The sequence below is a fragment of the Lissotriton helveticus genome, chromosome 10 (genome assembly GCF_964261635.1).
Source record: "Lissotriton helveticus chromosome 10, aLisHel1.1, whole genome shotgun sequence".
NCBI classification, from domain to species: domain Eukaryota; kingdom Metazoa; phylum Chordata; class Amphibia; order Caudata; family Salamandridae; genus Lissotriton; species Lissotriton helveticus.
Genome location: NC_136071.1, coordinates 420696683 through 420724313, shown reverse-complemented (window position 1 = coordinate 420724313; position 27631 = coordinate 420696683). Strand labels below are relative to the sequence as shown.

Genomic DNA, 27631 nt, shown 5'->3' with positions numbered 1-27631 from the left:
TATTGGATTATTAGTGTATTAGCAGACACCTACCCTCGCTATTAATATGTATTGCATGGCTTTTATTGAGCTTACGAGTAAACCGGAAATAAGGTAATATCAGAGTTTACTTATTAGGGTGAAACTCTTTTAACTGCCTAGGCTTATTTACGACCTATAGTGTGATTTAGTTATGATTTAATTGGATTTTGATTGATGATACATATCTGTTTGGAGTGGCTTTGTAAATACGATGTGAGTTAGCTGCCAGATGTGGATAGAAAGAATGTATACGCTTATCCATTTCAAAAAGCGTCATGTTCAATTTTATGTATAAGTGTAAGCGAGATCAGCCGTGATTAGAGGGGTTAGCTATACATATTAACATGGAGCTCGCATTATTTTCTCTTTTGTACTGTCATACAGTACTCGGTGGCTGGGCGCCGTGATTGATGTACAACACGAGAGCGGACGGACATTTACTCCGCGTTACGGAGGCAACTTTAGAATCTATAATAACTGAGGGAATATAATGACTGTGGTAATTTTTAAGTGAGATTAGACTAATATTATACGGGATTACTTATATATAGGTTGCATGCAATATGATTTTGTAACGTTGAAGTACTATTTCAAGATGGCAACCGCGTATGAAAAATTTAAATAGGAATTACAAGATGGCTCTCGGGTAGGACGCCGGTTATTGTACTCGTAACAGGACGCTATTCTCAAGATTTATGGTGAGTGTATTGGACTGGGCTTGGAGTACCTATACTGTAATATAATTATATTACTCAAGGATTAGAGTGAGAACTACATTTTGACGCCTCTCTTGTAACTTTACTTTTAGATCACGCACTCGTGACTATCTCGTCTACGTTTATGTTTGGAAGCAGGATTTATATTTCTTGCATATGATACTATCTAAGGGGGTGAGTCCTGCGATACTGTTATTATTTGGTACTATATTTATGATGTGAGAATGAGTATTAGAATGGTGTGTTTAACTTACATTTTAAGATATTTTGACGTGCATCAAGGAAGAGAGTGTTCAAGAACTTATTGGCCTTCGGGGTGCATCCACTAACGGTATTTACTGTGAGCATTTTTTCTATGTTTTTGAATATAGCAATAGAATGTGCCATGGGATTAATTTTGAGAAGTTTCCTTTTGTAAGCATGAGATATCATGATTTGATCTCTGATGTTCTATCAAGATTTTAGTGAAGGCTTATTTTTGGCTGTTTGATTAATTGATTTTGGGGCACCAGGATGAGATTTAAGATTCACTGACATACACATCTTTTTTAGGATGATTACTATGTGTGGACAATATTTATTTACTGATTGATTGTTGGTTGGATTTTGGACGTATAAGACTTCAACATACTATATAAGGTTCGTTTTTTGGTTGTTAGTTATTTTAAGACTTATAGTTATTATGAACCCAAATTCACTCTATGTTGGATCTTTATTGGGGGTTTTGGTTCCATTCTTTTTCGAGAGCTCTGGGTGTTGGTTGCATCTGTACCTTTTCTTTGATCCTTTCTATACTTGTACTGACAATAATGGATTATGTATTAGTAATGTACTTTTATATTATTATTTGGGTTGCAGCCCTGAAGAAGTCAAATGTGCTAAGATTTAAGCATGACAAAAACGTGTTGGCTGCTTTCTTTGGATCAACTATTCGATCAATAAACATCATTTTGGAGGACCTTATGAACTGGCGTGTGTATGGAAACATAACACAGAAACATGGATTAACTGTGCCAACTGAGGAATACTCACTTGAAGAGAGACTGTATATGGACAGTATTGATTTATTGTATATTGAGTGCACGGAGAAGACTTTTGTGTGATATTATCGTCTGTATCTGTGGATAGTTTATCTGCAACTGTGGATTGTGGTGGGGTTGTATGGTAACCGACCTATCTTCCCCTTGAAGCACCATTGGATACGTAGTATAATTTACACTCCCATATTTGCTGAACGCCCTCTTATATCTCTGGTTACCATTCAATTCAGAAATACCCAGGAACCAGTCCCAGGATGTTTGTTTCCGGTCCAGGGACGACCTGGCTTGGCAGTTCGGTCTGTACTGTTCCCATGAAGCACAGGGTCAAGACTGTTTTGCATATGGCTGGGTCTAAACTGGGGTAGCATGGTGAGCAAAATAATGATGGATTTAACCCAGATCTCTTGACTGGGGTTGAATGTATAATTTACTCAGCATTCCGTCCATCATTTGTTTGCGTAGCACTTTTCACCCTAAGTGGGATGGATATGCCCAGACGTGGGTCCCTTGCTCACTGGATTCAAGCTAGCCTGGCTGATGAATGGTAATACCCAGAAACCAGTCCCAGGATGCGTGTTTCCGGTCCAGGGAGGACCTGGCTTGGCAGTTCGGCCTGTACTATTCCCAGGAGGCACAGGGTCAAGACTGATTTGCATATGGCTGGGTCTAAACTCGGGTGGCATGGTGAGCAAAAGAATGATTGATTAAACCAAGATCTCTTGACTGGGGTGAATATATGATTTATTCAGCATTCCGTCCATCATTTGTTTGCGTAGTACTTTTCACCATAAGTGGGACGGGTATGCCCAGACGTGGGTCTCTTGCTCACTGTGCCACTGGATTCAAGCTAGCCTGGCTGATGAAGGGTAATACCCAGAAACCGGTCCCAGGATGCTTGTTTCTGGTCCAGGGAGGACTTGGCTTGGCAGTTCGGTCTCTACTGTTCCCATGAGGCACTAGTTCAAGGCGGCTTTGCATATGGTTGGGTCTAAACTGGGATGGCCTGGTGAGCAAACAAAAGAATAATGGATTTAACCCAGATCTTTTGACTGGGGTGAATGTATAATTTATTCAGCATTCCGTCCATCATTTGTTTGCAAAGTACTTTTCACCCTAAGTGGGATGGGTATGCCCAGACGTGGCTCCCTTGCTCACTCTGCCACTGGATTCAAGCTAGCCTTGCTGATGAAGGGTAATACCCAGAAACCGGTCCCAGGGTGCTTGTTTCCGGTCCAGGGTGGACCTGGCTTGGCAGTTTGGTCTGTACTGTTCCCATGAGGCACAGGGTCAAGACTGATTTGCATATGGCTGTGTCTAAACTGGGGTGGCATGGTGAGCAAAATAATGATGGATTTAACCCAGTTCTCTTGAATGGGTGAATGTATGATTTATTCAGCATTCCGTCCATCATTTGTTTGCGGAGCACTTTTCACCCTAAGTGGGATGGGTATGCCCAGACGTGGGTCCCTTGCTCAGTGTGCCACCGAATTCAAGCAGCCTGGCTGATGAAGGGTAATACCCAGAAAATGGTCCCAGGATGCCTGTTTCCGGTCCAGGGTGGACCTTTCTTGGCAGTTTGGTCTGTACTGTTCCCATGAGGCACAGGGTCAAGACTGATTTGTATATGGCTGGGTCTAAACTGGGGTGGCATGGTGAGCAAAAGAATGATGGATTTAACCAGATCTCTTGACTGGGGGTGAATGTATGATTTATTCAGCATTTCTGTCCATCATTTGTTTGCGTAGCACATTTCACCCTAAGTGGGATGGCTATGCCCAGACGTGGGTCCCTTGCTTACTGTGCCACTGGATTCAAGCTAGCCTGGCTGATGAAAGGTAATACCCAGAACCCAGTCCCAGGATGCTTGTTTCTGGTCCAGGGAGGGCCTGGCTTGGAACTTTGGTCTGAACTCTTCCCATGAGGCACAGGGTCAAGACTGATTTGCATATGGCTGGGTCTAAACTGGGGTTCCATGGTGATCAAATGAAGGATGGATTTAACCCAAATCTCTTTACTGGGGGTGACTGTATGATTTATTCACCATTCCATCCATCATTTGTTTGCGTAGCACTTTTAACCACTTGGGAGCTAGTAAACAAACCTCCCCAGTGCTGCGCTGTCCATTATCCGGTGCTGAACTGGACGTCCAGCGGTCGCACGCAGCACTGGGGAGGTAGTGCCCGTGACGACCGTTGGCCGACGGCAGCACTTAAGGGGTTAACCCTAAGTGGGATGGGTATGCGGGATGGGTATGCCCATATGTGAGTACCTTGCTCACTGTGCCACTGGATTCAAGACAGCCTGGCTGATGAAGGGTAATACCCAGAAACCAGTACCAGGATGCTTGTTTCCGGTCCAGGGAGGACCTGGCTTGGCAGTTCGGTCTGTACTATTCCCACGAGGCACAGGGTCAAGACTGATTTGCATATGGTTGGGTCTAAACTGGAGTGGCATGGTGAGCAAAAGAATGATGGATTTAACCCAGATCTCTTGACTGGGGGTGAATGTATAATGTATTGAGCATTCCGTCCATCATTTGTTTGCGTATCGACATCATAATGAGGGCCTTAATGTCAATAGAAAACCTAAAATAAATAAGAACACCTACACTACACTAACTAACTAATCTAACCTAAACTACTCTATCTTCTCCTACATACTATCTAAAACTATACTTAACTTAACCTACCTTACTCTACACATTTTGCACAACATGATAAACATCAATCCCCACACCCCTTCTTCACACAGAAACTACACCTAAATATCAGCTAACTACACATAGAATCCTAGACAATCATATATATTTTGTATTCTTTAAATTTTATATTTTTTTCTGATATTTCTGGTATGTGTTCTGATTGACTCATACACCCTGCTTACTGGCGTCGTTACTCTGTCCGTGTTACTGCCAGGCACTGCTTGACCATATTCAAGGCTCAAGACAGTTCGTCCATGTGATATTTTCAGCGCACCTTATTGCGGTGAAACTGTTGGTCCAGCCTTAACTGGCTTATATATTTATTGACTGGCCCATAATTATTTTGGGAACAACTTTCTTCACTTCCAATAAAACTCTGGTGATACTATTTGGATCATTGCCTTCTGAAACTTACGTCTGTGACGATTATTCCCATGATATTTGGACTTGGAAGTGTTCACTCGCCCTGAAGAAGTTCATCCTCTGGACGAAACGCGTCAGCTGTTTCCTCTATGGTATGAAAAACAATGGTCCTAAACCTAGATCATAAATGATTGAAACACAATCCTACAATTGTTATTTGTAAAAAACCTTTTGAGCCTCAACACTTTTGGTTCACCGTATTAATACATTCACTCTGCTAATGGTGCAACAACCAAGGAAATTATTTTTTCTAAAAAGTTTTTTTTAATTCCATCATATTTCAAGATAACATTTACCTGTTTATTGGACAATTGAAGGTACAAAGAGGAGGTTACTCATAGGAACATGCAAAAAGAGAGAGAGTGCTCTGGTGATGAAAGGGTGAGTAGAAGTTTCAAGAGTAGTGATAGAGGGACAATTTACAGTTTTAGCTTGACTGATTAAGCAATCTCAGTCCTATTTCAACCTGGCCACATTTACTTTCAATATCAATTCAATATCATTTGTTTCTTATACAGTACACAATTGAATTCTTGTGTGACACGTTGTGAAAGGGGACTCGTGGTCCAGGTAGGGTATAGATTAACGCCCATTGTCTTCATACTGTAACAGATGGTCTATGAAATTGTGTGGCACACATGCATGTAGGGATTGGAAATGACTGACACTGTGCTACACATACAAATGTAATTTACTTACTATTTGTCATACTGGTGAGAGCCAATGTCTCTCTGCACTGGGATACGGCGTATTTGCACCTGAACCATTGCTGGACAGCGCACACCGCACTTTGGTGACTGCCCCTGGAGGCAGGCGGGAGCTACAAAGCCTCAGAGCAGGTCCTGCAGCGCGAGAGACCTCTCTGCACCGGGAGACAGTGTATTTGAACCTGAGCCCTTGTTGGACCACGCACAACTCACTTTGGTGACTGCCCCTGGAGGCTTCCGGGAGCTAAAAAGCCTCAGAGCAGGTCCTGCAGCACGGGGACGCGCGCGGGGCATGCACAGCCTCAGCCAAGGCAAACACCGGGCCAAGACGGGTCCGTCTTAGCCCGTCATAGGCCGAAGGAGTCCGGGCTGGGCCACGGCTCTTGGCCGTGTGGCTGAGAAACACTTGAATTCCATAGTGACTGCTGAAAGAGCGGGTGAGTCTGCGCCGCCGGGCCTTCCCTTGTTTTGTAACCCAGTGTCTCCGATCTTCTTGCCGGCAAATATTTAGCCATGGGGAAAAGAAAAACTATGTGCCAAAAAAATCCCCATAAGGAGAGCGGGGAAGGAGTCATCAGTCTCTACTAAAATATTTGACCGGAGCCATGGAGGCGATAGAGCAGCAGATCTCGTCCTTTATAGGAGGCTATAAACACTGAAAGATCCGGCTCGAAAGAAGGGCGCGATACTGGGAAAGAGACTCTCACCCTTCCAACAGTTACCTCAGAATCCCTTGAGCCCAGCGTTAACATCCATTGGTGTGCACTGAACCTCTCAGATCGTATCTCTATTTGTGAGCTAGACCTAGATGGTGACTCCCAATCTCCGATCAAACGCCTGCGGAACACTAAAAATCCTGATATTAATCCAACTAATATTTCCCACAGTCAGCCAAAGGATAGAGCCACCACCAACAATCCTGTACCCTGCATTGTGTGGGACAAAACTGTAAAAGAGGTTAAATGAGCGACGGCGACACAAGACCACAAGGACAACATTAATGTAGGACCGACACCCAACATTCCAAATGAACTGGCGGTATTAAATAGCAAGTTTAACACTATGGACTCCTACCTGCGAGAAACTTTATCCACTCTTATCAGAAGAATGAGTATTTTGGAAGACTTACTGTCGACTTGCCTAGAAACCTGCCAGCCATTTTCTGTAGGTCACAAAGTAATTCATCTCAGTGACCCTGCCTTGGAAGGGCATGCAAATAAACCGTATTCAAAGGATGTTTTTATCTCTAGTAATTGCGTATTTTTAACAAGACACAATTAGCTATCCACTAATATAAATTTAGGCACTAAACCAAAGTGTAACACAACACAACCTCGGGTCCGAACACTTGCACATAAACCATGTATTAGGAAAGAAGTGCGATGAATGTATGGACTCTCTCAAGTTTATAAATAAATACAACAATAAAGGGGGAATTATCCCTTAAGGATGAGAACCCTCACTCAACAGAAGATGACATGCTTCATAATATGGGTTCCTCCTCCCAGAAGGAAATCCTAGTCCTATTGGGGGCTACAACTTCCTCACTGTGAGGAAGGTACTCAGGGATGTTTTCAAAGAGGTTTACTAATGGGTCTAGGATGAAAAAGTCCCATATGTGAGCATTAAGGTGTATTGAGAGTGCAGCGCATCAAAGAAAATACTAATAGTGACTATAAAACTGCCTAGGAAGATGCAAAAACTGTTTTTATTGGCTTGCTCTCACTGGCAGGATTAAAAAGCAGTGCAGAGAGTAGTATAGATTTAAAACTACTCTAAAATCAGGTCGACATGTTTCAGCCATGCGATCAATACTCTGTATCAGTGGCTTTCTTCGGTGGCAGCTCTGTACCGCGACAAGGTACAGACGGACAGAGCGGGGCCTCCTTCCCTGAGCTGGTGCCAGGTCAAGGTGAGGTTCATTAGCCTACTTTTGAGGATATTCCCAGTAATACCTGACATCGCTACGCAGGATTACTGGTGTTGTATCATTTATCTTTATCTTTTTCTTTATCACTGTACTTCAAATAGCAGCAGCACTAGTAACAATCTTTTGGTTATGAAGAAAGCCACTGATACAGAGTATTGATCAAATGGCTGAAGTCCACCAAATTCATCGCACTTCTTTCCTAATACATGGTTTATGTGCAAGTGTTCAGACCCGAGGTTGTGTTGTGTTACTGATTATGTTTAGGGGAAGTTCTGCTCGTCTTTAAATTAGATTCCCTGGGACCCTCTCCCACCGATTTTGTTGATACACTAAACCAATGTGCCCATCCACAGATACCTTGCAGGGAATTCCTAAGCTTGTTCAAACTTTTTCCAACAAGGGTCCTTCCCTTTGTCCTGACGATGGCCTCAAGTCAGGCCATCAACAGAAAAATCATCTAGGAATTTCCAATCGCCCTGCACCAAATGTCCCAGCTCCTAATCATAACCAAGTCTTTGATCCATCTACGATAGTTTTGGTCCTTCCTCCAGTTGTGACTCCATATACAGTTATCTTGGCTAATGTCCTGCTATTACCTATGGGGACTGTAGAACACAGGGAGGAACTAAGGAACAAATCATTATCCCGGTTAGGCTTTAAAACGGGCCTTACAGATAGTCTTTTCCTTAACTTTAAAATGGCCAGAAGAGTTAGCTGGCCAGGGAAGGGTCAGAAGTCTATGCTATGGGGCTGCATGATTTTGACTTTTAAGTCAATAGAGTTGGTACAGCATATTTTGTCTAGGGTTGGACTGTTCTCTATCTCCTCGCATGACATCAAGGTGGTTCCACTGGGTTTCTTCTGTCAACCCTCTCATTATACTTGCTCGTACCCATATGGTAAGGAGGATTAATGAATCTGCCCCCATTATATAATGTCCCAGTCCAAAACCGCTATGATCTCCTTTCTCATTTGGAGCAGGTGGACTGACTCCCTATGGCCACCAAGGGACCGAACCTCACTAGCAGAGTCCCTACCATAAATATGAGACCATTAGCACAGGGAGTAAATGAGCTGGGCCCTATAAATATTATGGCGAGTGCATCATCAGCCTCAGAGAGTGCCCCAACTGAGGATCATAAGAACCACATCCATTGGTCCCCAACTAACATAGTTGATGCGCCCACAGGTAACATTTCCATCCCAGGTGCCCCCCTTGCTTATAGTTTAGATAATTACCCAACAGCTTCCTCTGAAGTTGGCACTGTCATTGCATCTGGAACAAGCTCTAGGGTTACAAAGGAAAACCTTAAAGACCGCATTTGTAACATCCTGTTTTGGTACTTGCAGGTTTAAAGTCTAAGATTGTGAATCCACAGTGGACAGAGTTTGTACTTGGGTTTGATATTCTATGACTACAGGAAACATGGGCGGAAGATGCAATCCATATCAATGTTTTTAAGACCTTTCATTTGCTTGTAGTAGCATCAACGTATGGGAAAGCATTGGGGGGGTTGTGCACCTAAGTAGCATATCACCCAAATTTGATGAACATTGTAACATTGACCGCTGACTGTTACTTTCAAATAATAGGGGGGGATTTGGATAGGACAACTTGTATATTGATAGTGAATTTTTACAACAATGTTCCGCGTGAATACCAGGCAGGTGTGCTGGGGGACATATCCCTCTATATTACCATATTCTAGGCAGCCTTCTCCAAAGACCTCTTTATAATTTGGGGCGGAGACTTTAACATCAGTCTTTGCCAGTACTGGGACACTGGTGTCTGTGGTCTTGGATATAATAGTGAGATGAGTTTTCCTCACTTTAATCATTCTGGCTATGGGGAGATCTTAAATGATATAATGCTTACAGGCGACATGAGCTTTGCAAATAATTTATGTAGCTTATCGTCCCATTCAGCCCAATGTTTAACGGACGAGGATTTTCCTCTGCTATTGATTTTATTTTAATTTCGACAAGACATGCCTCCTGAGTCACAAGCTTTCAAACTCAAGATATCTCTCTTAGTCATCATTTTCCGCAGAGTATTGGAGTTAAGTTAGATCATAGACCAGTTAAAGGGAAGGACCCCTCTACTTACTGTGTTAATGACGTCACTCTGGTTAGACAAAACAGCTACGCGTTGAGCTGAAAAAAATAGACTCATACTTATTTATGAATAAGGTGATACTCAATTGTACCGAAGCCATCAAAAAATGCACAAGAGATGGCCATTCTGCGTTAGACATAGTGGAGGGGTTTTCTGTCTTTTCTGAATTCATTAGTAATTCCCTACACGTAAATTCAAAAAAGAAAACCCCACAAAAGAAAGGATGGTTGGATCATAGTTGCACTAGAGCCCATTAAATCTTAAATTCACACTACATAGAAAGTTCAAAAATAATGAAGAAATAAAAGAAGCGAGAAGGGCATATAGATACGCCTTAAAAGCAAGGAAAATATGGCTAAGGGAGGAGGCATGTAATGCCCTCTGAGTGGCATCTGAAATGAAAGACTCCTCAGCGTTCTGGAAAGCGGTCAACGCGCCCTTCCTAGTTGATGCAGGGAGGGCAAGAATAGAGATAGCGGTCTCTAGGGATGAATGGGTAGATCACTTTTCTAAATTATACTCTATCCCTAGCCCTGAACCAAGTATTAGCGACTTGGTGGGGGACAGGATAGAACTCCAGATTGCTAATCTCCAACAGGATCTTTATGAAATTGAGGTGGCAATTAGACTGAGCAAGAGTGATAAAGCCCCAGAGCCAGATTGCATCCCGGTGGACCTTTTATAACATAATACAGCTTTCTGGGCACCGATTTTAACTCAAGTAATCAATGTTTGCATTTTGACCAGCCTTATTTCCACTTGGAGTGAATCGCTTCTGGTCCTGATCTTTAAAAAGAGGGATAGGCACAATCCAGCATGCTCTCGGCCTATCTCGCTCCTAGACTCCACTGTCAAAATAATCTGAAGAGTAATCCTATCTAGATTACAGGTCTGGGGAGACGACCACTCCATTATTAGCATCATCCAATATGGGTTTTGAAAGAGTCTGGGTACGATAGACCATTGCCTAAATTTAGAACTAACTATTATCAAATATACTAAGGCCAAAATGGGCCCTCTTTACCTGGCCTTTGTGGATTTGTCCGCTGCCTTCGACTGCGTCATCCACAATAAACTCTGGCCGATTCTGGTGAAGCTGGGATTGAAACCATCTTTAATCTCCTTAATGCGGGCCAGAGCCAGGGTGCGATTTGGCATAGGGGGCGAGTGTACCAACCATTTTATCGTCGGAAGAGGAGTGAGGCAGGGTTGTGAACTGGCACCCTTCCTATTTACCTTGTATATTAACAACTGAGATCTGGTGTTGAGAAAGGAGTGCCAGGACCTCCTGGGGATAGGGAAGCTTTCACTCCCTGTGCTCATGTACGCTGATGAGCGGTGCTTATCGCCCGCACCCCAAATAGTCTTCAGATGGTTTTATCTAGTTTTGCAAATTTTATGTCCAATTTGGGTCTCACAGTTAATGCATCCAAAACATTTATATTGAAATTTGGCTTGGGGAGTAATAAGTGTCGCCCGTTCTTTCTAGAGAAGAATCGTCTAACCTGTGCTAACACTTTCTCATATTTGGGGGTCCTATTTGACAGCACTGGCTCATGGACACAGGCTGTAAATCGAAGGAGATTGTTATTTTCTAAGGCAGAGGCAGCCCTGACTAATTTTGCCAGAAATTGGGCAGACACCCCCCCCACAGAACTACTCCATATCTATAAAGCTAAATGCGTTTCAATAGCGACCTATGGAGCTGGCATTTGGGGACATGTAGATGTGACATCTTTGCAGAGGCCCGAAAACAGATTTCTTAGACACTTGCTTGCTGTCCCAGCTAGTGTCTCCACTTTTAACTGTCACTCAGAATTGGGTTTATCGCATTTAGAGGATGTCAGCGGCATTCAACCAATCCTTCTCTGGCACCATATCTGGACCACAGAGCAGACCAGCATAAATCTCCAAATAATCAGTGACTGCTGTGGGTTAGATGGGGCTTCACATACAGGGTGGCTTTAGTATGTTAAGGAATTTTTGTGCAAGTTAGGCCATCAAGAATATTTTGATGACCCCATCACTCTGACTAAGGTCGACAGGAAAGGTTTTAAACTCAGCTGCTTACAATATCTTGAAAATATAAGAATAAATACAGAGATTCAAAAAACCTCAGTTGCAGCTCACCAAAACATTCCGACTACTCTTAAGATGCAGCCCTACTTAATTTATGTAACTCTTGATTTTGAAAGATTTTTATTAACACAATTTAGGATGTGTATTGTTCACAGGTTATTTAGCTTCCCAATACATAACGACTGGTCCAGACAGTTGTCCAATTGCCCATGTGATGACCTGTCTGCGCAATCCACTATACATGTTTTATACAGGCCAGAGAAAAAGGTGGATACTTCCGGTGCTTAGAAAATTAGGTCTGAGACAATGTCGCCCTGCTTTTTTAGTTATGCAATCTTTGGGGGAAGAATTTATAACCATATCTGTCACGTCGTTTTTTAAGTCTGTTTTTAATTGTAGAAAGACTATCCTCGTGTAAGAACTTGTACTGTATAATTTATTTCATAATCCCGTGTTTTTCTAAATCTATACTAGTAACATGAGTTTTCATTGTTCTATTTTTAATGTGCTTTTATGATTATTCTTTTAATCGAATAAAGCTTATTTGATTGATTGATTGATTGAGTGCCAATGCCAATGTCATTCAGTTGTTGATTTGTCACCAGTAAGGAAAGTCAATTTGCCATTGAGCTGACACATCTCACATTCATCTATTGTGTCTATTATTGGCTACTATTTCCATTTCTGAACTCACACCTGTCTGATTTGACAACATATAACCGGATTAGGTGATGTGGTGTACTTCAGTCACACATATTTGGCATTGAGAGTTGGAGTCAATGCTGTTCAATGTGTACTGCCACTGGAAGGATTCTGAGTAGATATCAATGTGGGGCATGATATTGTACACATGGCAGTGCACAGTGTCCACTATGTTGAAAGTACACAAGGGGTTTGAGATACGTGGTAATCGTGCGCTGTACAGTGCAAATGGTAGATTGACTACACTACAGTGTCACACTGCTTGTGGACACTGCAGGCTATATTGTCCACATGAATCAGTGTCCAGAGTTCTGTGGCTGTGCTCGTGGAACCTGTGTAGCATTGCTCCAAGGCAGGTGCATAATTCCTAATGTAACTATGTTGTTGGCTGTCATGCGAGATGTAGTTTGTGCATGAGGCTACACATTGATGCACAGTCTGGGGCCTTGGAGGACTGACAGAGTGTCTTGTGTGCTACAAACCAGTGTACACATAGGATGTGATGTGTGTATATGATGAGTGATGTAGCGGAGCATGGTAGACATGGTCTTGTTAGGTTCATATATGACAATATTTCTCAGTTTCACAAGTCTGGGCTACATCTCATGCCTCATGACCATGGTATTTGCACGTGGACAAACAGTCTCAAAACAGGGATAGCCTTGCTTCAACAGAGTATTTGGATGCTGTATTTTATATGGTGCTGCATTAGTAAGGGTCTTTGACACTATTGAATGTACACACAGGGCCTCATTTAGCAGTTGTTGCCACTGGGCAGCAATGAATATAATATGGCTGCGCTGACCTGCTTCCAAAATGTAGGAGAAGAATGTGCCTTTTACCTAACATACAAAAGACACACAATTGATGGACGGATTGCAGAACAAATCAAAACATTTACCCCCAGTCAAGAGATCCATCATTATTTTGCTCACCATGCCAGTCCAGTTTAGACCTGGCCATATGCAAATCAGTCCCATGCTCTCCATGCCCCTGAGTCAAGCTATCCTGGCTGATGAGAGGTGAAACCCCAAAACCAGACCTTGGATGCTTGTTTCTAGTCCAGAGATAACCTGGCCTGGCAGTTCGGGCTGGACTGTACCCATTGTGCACTGGGTCAAGACTGATTTGCATATGGCTGTGTTAAAACTGGAAAAGCATGGTGAGCAAATAAACTATGGATTTAGGCCCAGATCTCTGTACTGGGGTGAATGTATGACATTGTTCTGCATTCTGTCCTTCAATTGTCGTTTTTGCATTTTTCCTAACATACAGCACAACCACAGTTTGTCCGCATATGCACATAACATGGTGGTGATTAGTTCTATCACCCCAATTGCACCATGATGTACGTGTGTCCGGTTAGTTTCCTCACATGACGCCCTGCTTTAAGGGACACATTCCAGCACCAAAAAGGTTCAATCTATGCAATTCCCTCCTACAATGTGTCCTGTGGAATGCTGGACTCTTAGTCATTGGACATGAGAAAGAGACGTAGGGCCAGATGTAGGTAATTCCTATTTACCGATTCATAAATACCGAATTTTACCGATTCGGTATTTACGAATCGGTAAATATGAAGGTGGGAGATGTAGGTAATTCTTAAATTTGAATTACTGAATCGGTAACATTTGGTATTTACCAATTCGGTAAATACCGAATCGGTATTGCCCATTGATTCCTATGGGCCTTGAAGCCCATAGGAATCAATGGGCAATAACGATTCGGTATTTACCTAATCGGTAAATACCGAATCCTGCAAGGGCGCAGGGGTGTCACTTTGACACCCTCTAGCACCCCAAATACAGGCATGTGTGCCATGTGGCACACATACATGCCCTATGGGCATGTCTGTGTGTCACATGGCACAGGTGTGCATGCACAGATGTGCATGCACACCTGAATTCGGTATTTTACCACCCAATAGGATTGGGTGGTAAAATACCAACTCTTAAGGGCCTGTGGCACTCTCAGGAGTGTCACCTACATGTGGAATTACCGAATCGGTAAAATTACCGATTCGGTATTTTACAGAATCGGTAAATTTACCGAATCGGTAAATTTACCGATTCTGTAAAATGCTGGCCCCTACATGCCGAATCCTAAATACCGGTCGGTAAAGGCCGAAATCGGCCGTTACCGACCGGTATTTCCTCTCCTACATCTGGCCCGTAATTATGTATCCTTATTTCATCTCCCCTTTGGTGGCACTCTATTTGCACACAGTCCCAGTGTCCCCTGTACACAGGATTTGTGGAAATGTGTGAGATCTTCTTTGGTGCTGCATGGCAAAGGATACGGCAAGACCCATGGTACACATCCTCAGCATAGAGTGCAGGAATGCTGCACTGTGTTTTGGCTTGCCCTACTGGATGCCTATGAAGCCTAGCAATGTTGTGCAGACAGACTTGGCATTGCCATATTAATATGATTTGGGGAGCTACTCCATCAGAGCATCATGAAAAGTGATACTTCATCAGCACAGTTCTCAAGTACATGTAGCCCACAGTGGCATAGGGGGTCTTGACATGTGTGACTTGTAGAATTGTGTTGCGCACATGCCTTCTAGTATGGTGCAAGTATTTAAGCCCACACCAACTACGTATGCACTGTCTCATTCAACACAAGGCTGATGTGTCAACTTATTCCCAGATAATCGACTGTCATGTGGTCTGTCATGTGCTTGAGAAGTACTTTCCAACCAGTAGGCAATTCCCATAGGTCCCATTCTGGAAGTGCTCATTGATGATGGAATGCCGGAAGATGAAGGAGTCATGAGCACTGCCAGCATACTTCGCAAGGACTTTTATAAAGAGGCCCAGATGGTCCACGATTGTCTGGATGTTCCTCAAATAGGTGTGCTTCCTCTCGCGGTAGAGGTGTGATATAGCCCCTGGAGGCACAAGTTGCACATGGGTGCAGCCCATTATCCCCAATACATGTGGAAATCCTGCAATGGCATACAATCATTGCTTGTGCTGCTGCTGTAGCTGTGCTTTGGGGAAGTAGAGGTACTGGGGTGTGAGGCTTATGATGGCACCCAGGACAGAGGGGAGGAACCTTGAGAAGGATGCGTGGGATAGTCCTGCCTTTCTGTCCGTGGTGGATTGGAAAGTTCTAGACACCAGCATGTGCAGGACAGCCAGTAGTTTGGCCTGCGGAGGTGTGTTGGTGCACCATTGCAATGTTGTCTGCAGCCTTGGTGCAATCTGGTGCAGGAGGCAGACAATGAACTCCCTCCTGATCCAGTAATGGGCAAGGACCTCCTCCTCCCTGTGGTCAATGAGGGTAATCCTCTGGTGGTACGTCCACTCCCTTCGGCGCTGCCTGTGTGGTGATGGCAGTGGAGATGGTGGAGGTGATGATAGTCTTCTTGGTCCTCCGAGCAGCAATATGGTGCTGTTGAGCTTGACAGAGTGATTTTGGTATGTTCTGCATTCATACCAGTGGCCATGTGTCATTTTTACGCCTGCCTTTCCATAGTGATAAAAACTGCTGCTAATGGGACTCAGTGCCGGTTTTTCAAAAGTAGTTTTGTTTCTGAAATTCCAAGTAAACACGGCTGCATTAGTTTGTGATGCTTTTCCAGGGGAACACCTACCTTGTATATAATTACCAAAAACTGCCACTAGCGCTAAGAAAATAGGCACTGGTAGTGAAAACGTGACTCTAAAGGGCTCAAGCATCACTTTGCAAATATGGCATGAAAAAATTTGCAGCTGCATAAAAAAAGTGACGCTGCAGTGGCACTGGCTCTTCGTAAATATGCCCCTATATGTGGGGTAATTAGCAGTGCATGGCAAGCACATGAGCTAAAGTTCCCTTAGGGCATGAATACAATCTATACCTAGTTATTCCTGTAACCTTTGTTTTTTCAGTGAATTTCTATGTTTTTTTAATCCTAACTTCTAACTATGAAGTCCCTGTAACCTGCGTGAGTCGGTGTTAAAGTGGTTGTGTGGGTGTGTAAGTGCATGTGTGAGTGTGTGGTAGGTGTGTCAGTGTGCGTTTGACTAGCTGTATGGGTCTGTGAGTGCGTGTGTGTATGTGGCTGTGTGGGTCTGTGCGTAGGTGTGTGAGTGGCTGTATAAGTGTGTGATTAGGTGTGTGAGTGCCTCTGTAAGTCTGAGAATGAGTGTGTGAGTGGTTCTATGGGTCTCTGAGTGGGTGTGTGAGTGGCTGTATAAGTGCATAAGTGGGTATGTGAGTGGTGTTCTGGGTCACTGAGTGGGGTTGTGAGTGGCTTTATGTGTGTGTGAGTGGTTTTCTGGGCCTCTGTTTGTGTGGATGTGTAAGTGGGTATGTGAGTAGATATGTGAGTATGTGTGTGACTGTCTATGTGAGTCTCTGAGGGGGTGTGTGAGTGGTTTTCTGGGTCTCTGATCTCATGGAACATTACCATGCTAAGGTCTAAACTGTCTGACTGTAACTGGGGCAAGTTAGTGGATGGGTGTCACATTTGCTTGTTCCAGGAAACCTGGGCGATTCAGCCTATCCATATGGAGGGGTATACCACTTTTATTGTTCAAGCCAGACCATCGCCAGCAGGTAAACCCACTGGTGGGTTACTAATCTGAATCAAGACAAGTGTGGATGCAAAATATGTAGGCTCAAAATTGAAGAGCCTGACATATGGGGCCCTGATCTAATATCTTTAAAAGGGAAGTTTAAAGTAAGACTAATTAACACATATAATTGATTTTGTAGTCAGACCCTAACGGGTGATTGTGCGCTATACAAATGTGGATTATTATTATTATTATTAATAAGGAGTCTACAACAATTTTAATGCTATCCAACTTTCTTGAGAATTCAGGAAGAGAGCATTATCTTATAGTTGCTGGGGATTTTAATGTTACAAATGAACCAGTAGATTATGTACAGGATCTTGTGCAGGGGAAAGAGTTGGCTAGAGCCCCAAAAAAGTTGTAGATACCCGCCATCAAGAGATGTACAAAGATTGGCCAACAAGTTCTGTCCTTTACTCTTACATATAGGGTCCATGCTTGTAATGGGCAGACTCCCTCTGATTCAGATCCAACTTTCACTTTCAAAAAAGCGAATACACCTAGTAGGATCGATTTTATAATGATTGACTTAGACCTATGGCTTAAAGTGAATGACATGGCTGTTATAGACAGACATGACCGTGATCATAATGCACTGGTCTTGGGGTTAGTTGATACTCCCTTTTTGATGAATCACATTGGTCCAGTGGCCATGCCCATAGTTACTACAAACAACATTAGGCGGACCAAATGGCCCATGTAGTTTCATATGAGAATACATTAGCTTGTATCTATACAGAGGTAGCCCAAACTCTTCTTGTTATTGGAGATTCTCCTCACAATGATTTAAAAATTGTGACAAGTTTCTCCCATCTCCTAACGATGACAAAAAGCTACTTCTGCAGACAGCTTTAAGCCAACTTACATAGGCGAAAAGATGTGCCCGGGTATAACGGGAATTGTCGGCAAGCTAGAACAGCTCTAATCTCTGCTGTGAAAAAAGGAAATAATAGTGACATAGCAGAAAGAAGAAGAGCCTATAGTAAGATGCAGACCGAGGCAAAGAGAAGTTGGGAGGAAGAGAACTGGCATACTGTAGCATAGGCTTCCAGAATGAAAGATTGCCAGCTATTCTGGCATCTACTCTATGAAGGAGCAATCCATTTGGTCAAAAAGGAGGACTTCTTCATTCAAACATATGTCTGGAAAGACCACTTCAGGAAATTTCCACTGGGGATGGTAGGAATTATGACAATGAGAGTACCAAAGACGGGATACATTGTCTACTTGAGTCAGAAGTAGGTCCAGTTAGTTTCACCTGGGAAGAGACTGTGGCTGCAATAACTGCCTTGCAATCTGGAAAAGCACCAGGGCTTGACAGGATACCCTGTGATCTTTACCGTTCCAAGCCAAATATATGGGGCTTTTTACTCCACTCAGTTTTTAATGCCATTGCTCATGGGGAGGTCAAACAGTGGCTGTTAAAACTGGGGATGGGGGTTTTGTGGGAGAATCCAAAAACCATGATGAAAGAAGTGCTTCCCCATTTAAAATTAATTTTTGGAAATATACTAAACTATTATGTCTCAATGCTGTAGCACCGGGCACTTTAACTGTTTTCTGAAATATTTATGGATAAAATCGAACCCCCACATACATGTGCACTTTACTTGCAATTTAGGTTTGGGACTGAGAGAAGTTAGCCTGGCATATGATGTCCACTAGTTCTAGTGGGCACCTTGCACCAGTCTAATCGACCCTTATTGATGGAGGTTGTAAAGTAAGCTTTATAGAAAGCTATCCTAGTGGTAGCATGGACCAGCAGTCAATAGGCTAAGACTTCAGAGAGCATGTAAAGCCAGTTGTTTTACAAATTATATTCCCTTGAATACCAAATGAAAGGACACCACACAAGGTATATATCAAATATATATGTATTTATTCTAAACACAACCCCTCGGGGGGCGTGGCCAAGATGGCGGGCTGAGTGGTCGCACTCGTAGTGAGCTCCGCCGGCCCTGGGCCCTTAACCTGCTGTGAATACGCTGATCCTCCCCCCGGGACGGTGTGCTTCGCGGAGCTGCAGAGTGGAGCATTGGAGTGACCGCTGCAGGACTGCTGCCGCCTTTATTGGCGCCTGCCCGGTCTCGGGCCCGGCGCCATTGCTGGGAGCGGAAGGGGCCTAGTGCACAACCCGGAGAAGAGGCGGACCCTGACCGGTATCGGACGTCTGCCCGGGTGAGCGCAGCGGAGCTGCTGATCCTGCCCACCGGTCCCGGGCATCCACGCCCGGCCCCGCAGCACATCTCAGGGGTCTGGGCCGCCTACACCGGAGGCGGGGAGATAGCGGCGCCGGCCCCAGGGCCGGACATCACGCGAGGCCGCGGCTTTGGCCTCAGCTCCGGGCCCCGACCACGCTGTCGGTCACCGGGAGTGGCCCTGGAGGGTGTAGCAGAGCTGCGGATCCTGTCCCCCGGCCCCGGACGTTCCTGGCCGGCCTCGCGGCACTTCTCGGGGGTCTGAACCGGCTGCAGCGGTAGCGAGGCGGTGGAGGTACCGGACCTAGGGCTACATATTACGCAAGGCCGTGGCTTTGGCCTACATTCCGGACCCCAACAACACTGAGTGACGGCGGCCCATCCACCCGCCAGCTGGGTTCATTGGCTCCCGTAGAGAATCGGAGTGCTGGGTGACGCTGGAAGGGGGAGCTCTCCACGCGAGGCCGAGGCTGCGGCCTGCGCCCCCTGGAGCCACGGAAGAGCGGAGGCCGGGTTCTTGGATTATCGGCCGCCGGTAAGACTGACCGCCTGTGGGACCCTAGAGCACGCCCTCCCATCGAGGTGCTCCCTGGTGACGCCTTGGGACGACCCGGCCCCGGGGCGCCCGGTGTGCTCCCCCCGCATTGCCTGAGTGAAGGAGCCGGGGCATACCAGACATACCAGCAAATCCCCCCGCACAGCTGCTGGGAGACCTATCTTGGATCAGTTCGAAGGGAATCCCCCCGTGGCGCTAGTGACACTGAGCTCGTGTCTGCGGTGACAGTTGGGAGGGAGACGGGAGCAGAACAGGGCTGGCGGGACCTGAAGGCCCTGGTGGGCAGCCAGTCCCCGGACGGCCCGGACCACAAGTCACTTCATAGCTCCTGTTCGATCGGTGGTGCGGTCTGACCCCATAGAACATTGGTGGAGCGGCGTGAGAGGCCGCCAGCTCGGTTTTTGGGCCACGCCAGGGGCTGGACCGTTAGACCACTTGGAAGGGCACCTCCGTGGACAAAATGGCGCAGAACAGAGGGTCCAAGAGGGGGGACCGCACATTGCCGGAGATGCTGAATAGGAGCAATATGAGACAAGATAGAGGACAGCCGTCCCCAAACCACCCGGGTGGTTCCCAAGGGGCGGGTGGAGGGGAGCCGCCGGTCACGAGGTCCTTCCTCGAATCCCTCTTCAGCTCATTGCGGGAAGACTTTCAAGCGCTCAAGCAGGAAGTAGCGGGTGAGGTCCGCGAGATACGGAGGGAGGTTGATGGCCTGGGAGACAGAGTGTCCACGGTGGAGGATGCCGGCCATGCCAGGGACGAAGAAATCACGCAACTACAGCAGGAAGTCGTCCGGCTCCGGGACCAACATCTTGACCTACAGTCCCACACGGAGGACCTTGAAAATCGCTCCCGGAGGAACAACATCCGAGTCCAGGGAATTCCTTCCCAGGAAGAAGGGGAAGATGTGGCGGCGTACCTCGGGGAGTTGTTCAGAGAGGTGCTGGGAGAATCGGCTGATTTTCCTATCCGGATCAATAGAGCGCACAGGGTGGGCCTGCAGCGCCGGACCTCGGCGCCTCCTCCCGACATCCTGGCCTTCCTGCCGGACTACCCCCTGAAAGAGCGAATACTGCGGGAGGCGCAGAGGAGGTCTTCCTTGGAATTCCGGGGTCACCGTGTGGCTCTTTATCAGGATCTGGCTGCAACCACCCTGCAGAAGCGCAAGGCTTTTAAAATTGCGACTGACTTTCTTAGGGAGCAGGGCACTCAGTACTCTTGGGGACACCCTTTCCGGCTCATTTTCCGGTGGAATGGAACTTTACATCAGCTGCGTTCCCTACAGGATACTTGTGGAGTGCTGGGGATCACTGCTACTGAAGACGGGACACACACGCCTCGTCGGAGCCATGTCACAAGAGATGGATGGCGGACGATCCCTGGCCGACAGTCATCTGCTTCCTCGACGCGGCCTGACTCTCCTGCGGTCAATGCGGATTCGGACACCGCAGCGCGAGATGGAGCCAATGCGACTACAGCGAGTGTGGTGGCGTTGACAGCTTGAGTGAACTCCGGGGGGAGATCGACATCGCTATTCTTGAAATGCAGGTTTGAGGGTCTGGGGGGGAGGGGGGAACGGGGAGGTGCGTGGTGGCTGGACGTCCACTTCTTTGACTTTCCGCAGGCTTGTCCGTCAAGGACCGGACTGGGCCAATGGGTTTTCGGGGGGTTCAAGGGGGAGGGGTGGGGGTCGTTGAGCCAGTCCCAGTTGTGGGAGAGGACTGGAGGCAGGGGGGTTGTTGGGGAAGAAGGGGGACAGTTGGGGGGGTTCAGGGGGGATGGGGGTTGAGTAGGAGGGGGGGATCCGGGAGTTGGAAGTGGGGGAGGGAGGTCGTCCAGTGCACATGGAGGTTCCTAGTGATTCTGGCAATGCATGTGCTTTTTGGTTCGCTTGCACATGGCGGTGGTGTGCACAGTTTTGCCGGCCTTTTTGATTTGCTTGAGAGTCGGGGAGGGGAGGGTTGTCCAATACACATTGCGGTCCGTGGGTCTCCGGATACTATGTGTGCCCCTTGGTTTGCTCAGATTTGTTTGCTTTTCATGTCACTGCGTTTTATTCACTGCTCTGTTGCTCTTTGTGCCAGGTGGCGCCCTTGCCCTCCTCGCCTTGCTGATGTGGGGCCTTGATGCTTTCTGCTACACCTTTGCTCATGCCCCCAGCCACCTGTAAGGTTGTGACCCTGAATGTCCGGGGTTTGAATAATCCAGTTAAGAGGCGGGCTGTCCTTTCGCTCCTAGAAAGCACCCAGGCAGATATCTGTCTCCTCCAGGAGACACACTTATTGCCGCAGGATACACACAGGCTCCGATCTCATAAGTTCCCTTCACAATTCTTTTCCTCTTGCACCACTAAAACTGCTGGGGTGGCGATATTGGTGGCCCGGCACTTTCGAGGGGAAATCCTCCACAAATTCACTGAACAGAAGGGTAGGCTATTGGCATATCGGTTCAAGATAGGGGGTCTTCTATTTACGATTGGGTCCCTATATAGCCCCAATGAACGGCGGGACCGCTTCTTACAAGCAGCGATCGAGGATGTTACCTCTTCCCAGGATAGGCACATCATACTTGGGGGGGACTTCAACATTGTCTTTGACTCCGCACTGGATAGGTCAGCGCAACGCTCCCCACAGGTTGGGGAACTCTCCGCAGATCGTAGGGCTCAGCTAGAGGAGGTAGACCTCCTTGATCTATGGCGACACCTACACCCCGCAGATAGGGACTACTCATACTACTCCCACGCACACAAGACGTACGCAAGGTTAGACCACCTTTTAGTTACCTCACCGGTGAGGGCGCTGGCCTCAGGGTCAGAGATAGGCGTGATCTCCCTTTCAGACCATGCCCCGGTTGACGTCATGTTGTGTGTGCCTCCGGCGGCTCCCCGCCCTCGGACGTGGTGCCTCCGTGACACGCTGCTGCACAGGGCGGAGGTGATAGCCCACATCGAGAAGGCGATTCGGGAATTTCAATCCCATAATGATAATACGGACACTAGCCGGGCCACGCAGTGGGCAGCACTGAAGGCTGTTCTTAGAGGGGAATTTTTAGCGATCTCCTCGGCTGATAATAAGGAGCGGCAGGCCAAGAGAGATGAACTCACGGATCGGGTTCGGGAACTTGAACAGATTCATCGCAGGACGGGGGCTCCTAGAATTTGGCGCCAGCTCAAGGAAGCAAGGAAGCTCCTGGCCGCGCTGGATCTTGACTGGGCGGAGTACGCAGCACTGCGGTTGCGTCACACCTTCTACACTGGAGGGGACCGTTGTGGCAGACTGTTGGCTAATAGGCTCCGAGTGGCGAGACAGAACCAGCTGGTTAAGGAGATCTCTAGACCGGCGGGGATGCTGGAGACGGAGGACGCTCAAATAGCAGCCGTCTTTCGCGGCTTTTACAAGGATCTCTATACAGGGGATCCCCCAGGTGAGATGGCCATGGCCGCTTATTTGGACTCGGTCGCACTGCCCTCTCTGGAGCCTTCGCAGGCGGATAATTTAGATAGAAACATTCGGATAGAAGAGGTGGTTTTCGCTATTGCCAGGCTTAAGCATGGCAAGGCACCGGGTCCGGATGGCTACACTGCGCTCTATTATAAAACGTTTTGCACGACGTTGGCCCCCATTCTGACGCGCCTCTTCAACTCCTTTGCTGAACCCGGAGCCATTCCGCCCGATCTGCTCCAGGCTACTATCTCGGTTATCCCTAAGCCTGGTAAGGACCCGAAACATTGTGGGTCATATAGGCCGATCTCGATTCTGAATATTGACCTGAAATTGTATACGGGGATCCTAGCCGCTAGATTGGCTCCCCACTTGCCCGGTCTCATCGATCCTGACCAAGCGGGTTTTGTCCCAGGGAGACAGACAGTGGACAACACGAAACGAATTGTCCATTTACTCGAGAAGGCCTCCCGGATTCCGGGAGAACGGATGATGCTGGCGGTGGACGCGGAGAAGGCATTTGACCGGGTCCACTGGCCTTACTTGGAGCAGGTGCTCGTGAAAGCAGGTATAGGTGGGAAATTCTGCTCCATGATTCTTAACTGTTACAATCGTCCATCGGCGGTGGTCCACGTCAACGGGCTCGCTTCTGAGACTTTCGGTATTGAACGAGGCACCAGGCAAGGTTGCCCGCTTTCGCCCCTGCTTTTTGTTCTCTACATGGAGCCGTTTGCCCAACGGATGCGTGATAACCCGGCGGTGACCGGAATCCAGATGGGTGGTTTTACGCATGCTATTAGCCTCTACGCAGACGATGTCATTCTGTCCATTGATAGACCCCGGATGGCTCTACCGGCGTGCATGGAGGAGCTGGCCTCCTTCGGCGCGGTTTCGGGGTTCAAGATGAACATGGGGAAGTCGGTAGCGTTAGATATCTCCCTCGAGCCGGCTACTAGAACCTGTCTGCAACGGAGGTTTCCCATGCTCTGGTCATCGGGAGCAGTGCCTTATCTGGGGATCCAGATTGCTCCTACTTTGCCGGCTATGGTGTCGGCCAACTATCAGGCCCTGGGTGCCAAGATTAGAGAGGAACTGGGCCGGTGGAACCGTGGCACCTTTTCCTGGTTGGGCAGGATAGCTGCTATCCAAATGACGGTCTTGCCCCAGGTATTGTACCTATTTCGAGGCCTGCCGCTACAACCGCCGGTGGGATGGATTTCGCAACTGCAGGCAGACGTTTCTCGGTTTGTCTGGCAGGGTAAGAAGCCTAGAATGCGTAGAGCTCTTTCGCTGCTGGCCCCTGAAGCCGGTGGTTTAGGAATACCCGATTTTCGCAAATACTTTCAAGCTACACAGTTACGTTATCTTGTGGAATGGAGTAGGTGGTAGTCCGATAAACACTGGCTCTTTCAGGACCAGGCGGTAGCAGGGAGACCCCTGCAGGAGATCCCTTTCCTACGTCGCCCTCATCGGCCCAAGAATCTCTATGCCTCCTTTGTCACAAGGGTACCCCTACGGGTGTGGGATGCTACCAACGTTTTACATGGCCTCACCACGTTTCCGTCACCACTTACCCCGCTGGTGGACAACCCGGACTTAACTCCGGGGATGGAGAGGGGAGCGTTCGCACGATGGAAACAGGCGGGGTGTAGAGCCTTATGTCATTTATATGGCCCAGAAGGGGTTATCCCCTTTACACAACTCCGTCAGGAGTTCTCGCTCCCGGAGATAGAGAGACTTCGTTATATGCAAGCTCGCCATTGGGCCCTTCAGCCGCAAGTGAGAGGGACGGCGGATCGGCTTTTTCTCCCCTATGAAAAGTGGCTCCTGACGCGGACTTCGGACTCCAAACTGATTACAGACTTATATAAGCTGCTGCAGCCGCCGGCGACCCACCTTTATCACCCTGGGAGGGAGCGTTGGGAAAGGGAGTTGGGGAGGACGTTGAGCCCTAAGGAATGGGAACACATATCCTATAGAGCGAGGCATTCGGCATACCACATAGGGCTCACTGATACACTGACTAAGGTCTCTACCTATTGGTATTATACACCTGAACGGGTTCATGAGTTTGATCGTAGTAAGGAAGACACTTGTTGGCGGGGATGTGGGCACCGGGGTACACTCACGCATATACTATGGGATTGCCCGCTCCTGGAACCTTACTGGAAGGAAGTGTTGGATGAAATTGACTCTCATTTCGAAATTGAACTGCCGCGCTTTCCTGCTTATACCCTGTTGGGGCTTCCGAATAGGTTGATGTACCCCCTCAGATCCCGCAGGGGCAGGCAGATAGCGATAGCTCTAGGCTCCGCAGTCCAGAACATTTTAATTCACTGGCACACCGCTACGATACCATCTATCACTGGTTCGCTCCATAGGTTGTGGCATGTGTTGGGTATGGAGAAATTGTCTCTCACGGTGGCGGGTGAAGTGGACCAGTTCCGGGAGCTCTGGCAACCGTTTCACTCCTTGTTGCTTACTGAATGTAGGGAACTTACCTGTCCCAAGTATCTCCGCCTCCTGCGGCTTCCGACCCCAGTAGAGTCTGCCCAATGACCCCTTGCTGGACTCATCCTCCTTGTGAATGTTGCTCTGATGTGTATCCTGGTTAGGGACTGTGCGCTGGACGCGGGGTGGGGGTGGGGGGGTGGGTAATGGGAGTTGGGATGATGGGGGGATTGTTGGGAGGGGGGTTGCACGGGAAATGTCATGCCATGTTGAGACAACACGCGACTTATGTTACTGTGCAGGCGTGATCCGTGGGAATGATATCTGATACTGGCACTACTGAGAACTGGCTTTTACGCCCTGCTGTGTTGCTTATTGAGATATGTGTTTGTCCTCACATGTTGTGCTGAATAAAATACTTTAAACCTAAACACAACCCCTCTGCACTCTTTATGAGGTCAGAGGTAAAAGTACATCACAAGTTACTCAATTAGCATACGATAAGTTGCACATATACAGTTATGCCCTAGGGGCCTCACGAACCATATACTAAGAAAGTGGTATAAGAACCACGTGAGAGTTAGAAAGCAGGCCTAGGGCCTGTAGAATCGCTGGGGCTACACTAAACAACCAAAGGTTAGGAAGTAGGAGGCCCACGGGAGATGTGTGCAGTGTCTAAACACAGTCGCAAGTTACCATTGACTTATAATGAGAAACGAAGAAGTTAAAAAGTTACTGTTTAAGGACACTTCCGGATGGACTACGACAAAACCCCTTTAGCCTAGGACACTTCGAGAGTCAAGACCCACGGGAGCATCGGAGTACTCGTGTTACCTCACCCAGAGAAGCCGGGTGCATAGGTGCCTTTTGGTGTCGGGTTTCGTCGTCGTTTTCTATGGAGATCTGCAAAGAAGTGCTGCTGCAGGCAATCAGAGGAAAAGTGTCCGGGTGGATCCAAGGGTGGATCGGTGATGTGAAGAACCTGAAAGCAGAGGGGACAGAGTCTGGGTTACTAGCCAGTGACCAGGAAGGAACCAGGTGATGTAGCGTGCTTGAAGGTGAAGAAGGTGAGTTTGTCTCTTCAGCCACGAGGTCCAGGAGGCATCGACGATGACCAGGCGCTGGATTCGAGCTGTCCCACAAAGGATCTAGTTGACTGCAGTGTCAGTATCCAGATTGGACCCAACAAGCCTTGGCAACCGCAACCCATGCAGGATGTCGAGATTGGCTCTGTTGCAGACCAGCAAGGTCTGTGGCGCTTCTCCTTTTCCGGGAAGCTGGAGCAAGCCTGGAGCAACCAGGATCGCAAGTTAGATTCAAGATGGCATTTTCAGGGGGCTCACTAGCCAACGGGCAAGGAACTGGACATGTCGAGCACAAATGTAAAGGCGGGGCCCACGGGACACTCGCAGAGTGTGGGGGCCTGAACTTCAGTTCAAATGATGCTTGGGGCTCGGGCTTCTTGTACCCCAATTCACAACTTACTGAGGCTTCAGAAAAGGAGTGCAGGTAGCAAAGTGCAGGATGTCCAAGATGTCCGGTCCTACGTCTCTCGTGTCTGCCACGGGCCTCAGCTTTGCTGTGGATGTGGGTCGGGGTAAGAGAAGTCTGGAAGTCCAGTTCTTGAGTCACAGAGTTTTCAGGTTCCGGCGGGAGCCTTGAAAATGCAGACCAGCAAAGTTGCTGATGTTGCCTGTGTGAACAGGGTGGTCACTCCTTGACCACAAGGGAGATGTCTTACGTCTTCTAGTCAGAATAGAATGTCGAAGGTCCAAGAGTTCTGTATCAAAGTTTCTTTCCAGGATAATCTGAAGTCCTGGGGACACAGCTCCTATACTTATACTAAGGATGGGGGATGGATTACCTGCATAGGTCCCTCCTATGGGTGGACCTGAGATGGGGGTGGTTACACCCCTTTCCCTTTGTCCAGTTTCGCGCCAGAGCTGGGGCTGAAGTGCCCAAGCAACTGGTTTGAACCGGACT

At 47.3% G+C, this 27631-nt stretch overlaps 1 protein-coding gene across 2 annotated transcripts in view; it reads left to right on the top strand.

Annotated features, from left to right (window-relative positions):
- Positions 1-27631, top strand: part of SEC14L5 (SEC14 like lipid binding 5) — a 792673-nt gene that overhangs the window by 94936 nt on the left and 670106 nt on the right. The window lies entirely within an intron of this gene.